Source organism: Anomalospiza imberbis (assembly GCF_031753505.1).
Source record: "Anomalospiza imberbis isolate Cuckoo-Finch-1a 21T00152 chromosome W unlocalized genomic scaffold, ASM3175350v1 scaffold_31, whole genome shotgun sequence".
Taxonomy (NCBI): Eukaryota; Metazoa; Chordata; class Aves; order Passeriformes; family Viduidae; genus Anomalospiza; species Anomalospiza imberbis.
In genome coordinates, this window is record NW_027099315.1 from 6,152,297 (window position 1) to 6,157,379 (window position 5,083).

At 39.9% G+C, this 5,083-nt stretch overlaps 1 long non-coding RNA gene across 1 annotated transcript; it reads left to right on the plus strand.

Moving 5' to 3' along the window:
* The first annotated feature begins 3,683 nt into the window (after window positions 1-3,683).
* Window positions 3,684-4,806, plus strand: LOC137465597 (uncharacterized). The gene is made up of 2 exons (XR_010994716.1): window positions 3,684-3,848; window positions 4,462-4,806. It is a non-coding gene; the product is annotated as an uncharacterized lncRNA (long non-coding RNA).
* Window positions 4,807-5,083: the final 277 nt, after the last annotated feature.

Sequence of the window (5,083 nt, forward strand, 5' to 3'; positions counted from 1 at the left end):
TTTTAAAATTTTAAGAGTTTAATAATAATAAAATAGTTATAAAAATAGTAATACAATTAGAGTAATAAAAATTTAGAGTTAGGACAATTACAAGACAATAAAAAGCAAAGAATTACAGACATCGGGATGCTCTCGGGCACTTAAGCCTGATAAGCATACCTTGTGAACAAAGGAATAACCTTTAAAAGCAGTAGCCTGTTGCATATTCATATATCTCATACATGATGCATAAATTTCTTGCAAATTAAGAACTTTTCTGGTTTTTGTCAACTTCTTCCCCTTAATCCTGGTGGTTCCATAAAGACGGAGAGAAGGTGGAAGAATGTTTGTCTTTTCCGATAAGGAGGCAGTAATTCTTTATGGACCCCCATCATTGTCATCTCTGAGTGAAGAGTTTCTTCATTATCTCATCTCTTGCTTGAGTTAGTAAAAAAAAACACCCACATACATAGGCTCTATTTTAACTACAAAACTACATTTACCATACTATTAAAATGTTAATATAGCACTTCTAATCAATATAACATAATACATATAGTATTCAATTTAATATTTGCGAAAAGCCAATCATAAAATATGCATTTTTCACAGCTTGGTTAGTACAAATCAGCAAATATCAATAAGCTGGAATCAGTCATTTTAAATCTTTCCACGTGGTCGTTGGCTTCCTGTCCTTCGTATGGTTGTCTGGAGGGAGGCCTTACCGGTGTCTGCTATATGATTTTGTCAAGTGCATCAAGCTTTTTATTATACATAAGCATTTTCGTAGCTTTGTTGCAATATCCCTTTAACTTTACCACAACTTCCTCTATTTTATTCAAAGTGTCAGTCATTTTGCTACCTTATCTCTTTACTCTACTATACTACTTCTATTTTGATGCTTTATTTGGCTATTAAGTCAGAAAGTTTCAATTGCTGATTCCATTGCCAATTGACATGAATCATGAAAACATTTTTAGCAATAATCATTTACCCAAAATAATTAACATCTGTTCCCTCCCCTTTACAAATGTTTTTCTGTCCTGGGGGTCTCTTTGGTGGGTCCTAGTGGTTGGTGACCCCAAAGTCATACCTGACTGCCCAGTGACCTGGTAAAAGTTGGCACAACTGGGCTGGTTGCTTTCCAGTTCTCCTTCTTACACAATGGGCATTTTGCAGTTCCATAGATCAGTGTTTTTTGAAAAATAAGCATTGTGTTAGCCCACCAGGTGCAGAAATTTTTTCATATGGCAGCATTCCTCACCCCCTCCCCTTGAGACTTGTGAAGCTTGTCTTCACTTCAAGCCTTCATAAGCCTCACTTTGCTTTTTTACTAACATCATATAAGTTCCTCATGTTGCATTAGCAACCATATTTTTTATGCAGCTTAAAGCAAGCATCATAATAACAATTATTACTATGAGCACAATTATACTTTGTAAAAGTAAGGCCACTGTCCTGGCTTGTGAGATAAGCATATATTCTATTTGCCATCTGTTGGAGGTGGGCCGTTTTCTTGTCTCTTTCAAGAACAATGTCTCCCTCCGGGGAGATATCTTCTGTTAATGGGCCATTGAATGACTCACTGCATGACTGATGGGGTTACATCATCCCATTGTGAGATGCCCCACCCAGAGAGAGGAGCCAAGCATCCCTACCTGCATAAAATCAGCATTTTTTGGGACATGATCTCAGCCTCTTCGCTGGATTCCCAGAGGAAGACCAGGCCCATCTACTCTATCACCAGACCTTCAGAGAAAACTACACCCTTCTACAGAACCACCGCTTCAGCAGCATTTCATCTGCCACTCCAGGAGGAGCAGCCACCACTTAACTGGACTATCACCAACACCCTGACTCCTCAGGGTGTCAGGTTTCTGACTCTATCAGTAGTTATGTTTGTACTGATTACTTCTTTTAAATTTTTATTTAGCTTTTTCCTAGTAAAGAACTGTTACTCCCATTCACATATCTTTGCCTGAGAGCCTTTTTATTTTGAAATTGTGGTAATTCGGAGGGAGGGGGTTTACCTTTTCCATTTCATGGGAGACTCTTGCCTTCCTTCACAGACTCCTGTCTTTTCAAACCAAGACAGCCACCCAACCAGTCAAAGAAAATCCAAATCCTTTAAATATATTGTTTTACCAGTTACGTTCTAATTCTGCCCTTAATTCTCTGCTACATGCAACAACTGATTTTATCTCTCTCTTCTTACTGATCATCCAATTTAGCAGTCACATTTGGAATGTGCACACAACAAGTATTGTTGTTTAAATTCAAATAACCACATAGTCCATGTAACAGCAATAGGTCTAAAGCCAATCTGTTTTGTAAGGTCATTTTAGTCATGGCTTGCAACTGTTCATTTATTTCAGTCGACCTCAACTGAGCTGCATTTGCTAAAGTTTCCATTTGTAGAGTCAAATTGTGTATGGCCAGCCTATTCCTGAAGGTGGATATTTGCGGAATAAAGATGGATTCTAAAATCCATCCCACTATGGTTCCTTTACAGGGGTGTTTCCAAGTTTCATCATGTTTAACTTTTCCCCATAGTCAGGTTCCCAATGGTGACTCCTTCCTCAAGGGACATAATGTTAATACTCCCAGTGTTCATTGTGCTCTTGACTGTCCCAAGGGCAAATGTGTAGTCCAAATTCCATTACATCCCACCCATACTGTGGGCCCTAATGATTTTATTGTGCCCTGCTGACAGTCTATATCTCTCCAAGTCTCATTGTTTATTAAGTGAGACCAGGTGTCATTAAGAAAGGTAAAATCATTTATACAAACACATCCCAATCTTAGAACCTGTGTCACAGTCATGAGCCACTGAACCTCAAGATTCCTACTAGTATAAGTGAATATTTGTGTGCAATTCCACTTTTCCTTTGCCCTTGGATCTTTTTGCCTTGACCTTATTAAATCAGAATATTTTATACTGACCTGTAAGGGGTCCTCTGGGAGGCCTGGACTCCCTTCCCAGTCTAGACACCACTGAACTGTCTGGATATATTCCCATTGTCCTGTTTGCAGGCTATTCCATATTTCTGGTATTTGACATCCCCAAGGAGTATTAGTGCAATCTGTCAGCCAATAGATATCTCCTGAGGTTATTTTCAGATCTGGTTTTGAGATATTACAATTCTCAACAGTATTGTCATGATTTAACATAGTTTGGCTTTTAGTTAAGAAAAAAATCCTCCAGCTATGGAAGTGATTCCCTGTAAGGACCTTGGCAGCTTCCTTTGGACCTGACAGAACCAATCAGCTGGCTAGTTTTGAATATTGACACCCTGTTAAACCACTTAAGAAAGCTGAACATGTCTCTGTGAAATCACATTTAAAATCTAACAAACCCCAGGAAAATCTCTCTTGCTTCTGGCTTTTGAACAGGTAACTGGACACTGGCTGGGTCAGGCCCAGCTCTGCCTTGTAGTCAGTGCAGCCTGATGGGGCCAGGCTGGGCCCTGCTCTGCTACAGCGCTGGCCAGGTCAGGCTGTGCAGCTGAGATTCTGCCGCTGCCAAGTTCCAACCATGGCTTATGGGCCAGGCCGGTTCCACTTGGCTTCAGGTAGAGCTGAGCCGGGCTCCACTCCGGCCGCAAGATGACAAACCATGCTGCCGGCATCGTGGAAAATCATGCAGCTAAGAACAGAGGCGGCCCTGCCACCCTGCACAGAAAGAAGCCCCGCGGCTGGAATTGAACACAGCAGGGGCTGGAAAGCAGCCATGCAGCCAGAGCGACTGCCACCTGGCAGAGATCACGTGACCATCCACAGGCGCGGGCAAGATATTAACTCTTTTAGTGCACAGATGAAACTTGCAGACATCAATCCTCTCTCGAATGAGAGAAAAGGAAAGGGTGAATGTGAAAAATGCATACTTTATGATTGGCTTTTCGCAAATATTACACTGAATACTATATGTGTAATGTTAGAAAGTTATGCTGTATTAATTCTCTTAAGTGGTGTGTTAAATATAGTTTTAGGTTACAACATAATGTTAAAATAGAAACTCTGCGATGTAGGATTTTTTACTAGCTCAAGCAAGAGATGACATAATCAAGAAACTCTTCGCACAGATATGACAGTTACGGGGCCCATAAAGAATTACTGCCTCCTTATCGCAAAAGACAAACATTCTTCCACCTTCTCTCCGTCTTTATGGAACCACCAGGATTAAAGGGAAGAAGTTGACAAAAACCAAAAAAGTTTTTAATTTGCAAGGAATTTATGCATCATGTATGAGATATATGAATATGCTACAGGCTATTGCTTTTAAAGGTTATTCCTTTGTTCACAAGGCATACTTATCGGGCTTAAGTGCCCGATGTCTGTAATTCTTTGCTTTTTATTGTCTTGTAATTGTCCTAACTCTAAATTTGTATTACTCTAATTGTATTACTATTTTTATAACTATTTTGTTATTATTAAACTTTTAAAATTTAAAAAACCAAGTGATTGGCATTTTTCACAGTGAAGACATGTAGAGAAAACAACATGAAGACACCAAGGTCAATGAAAAAGGAGTCAAATCCAAGATGGGAGGAGAATGAGGAGATGCCTTAGTCTTGGGCTGAAATTCTATTGTAAGGCTATGGTGAAGATATAATTGATACATCAGACATTTTCTCTGTAATTCATGGAATGCATTGGGGGGATGTAGCATTCTAGCCACAGCCGTGAGCAGAAGCACCAGTGCTGAAGCAAGCAGATGTTAAAGTAGCTGTGATCTAATGAGAAGCTTGAACAGAGAGAGATGAGGGAGATGAAAAACCTGGCCCCAGGGATGGGAGAAGAAAACCTCTGTTCCCAGAGATAAAAGAACTTTTGTTTCTATATTAGAACAGCTCATCCTTAAAATTGCACCCCAATAAGCTGAAATGACCCATGGTGGTAGTTGTGGGAAGACTACCAAACCATGGGAGGAACTTCACGATTGCAGATTTCTGGGCAGCTGCTATTCGTGAAAATTAAAACCACAAGAGAATTGTCTCTTGTGGAAAAGTGTCCATGGCATGGCAGGAGAGACTCCTCTCCCTAAGTGAACTGAAGAAAAAAAAAATTTAGAAGGGGTAAACTGACTGAAAATACTTATTTTTGT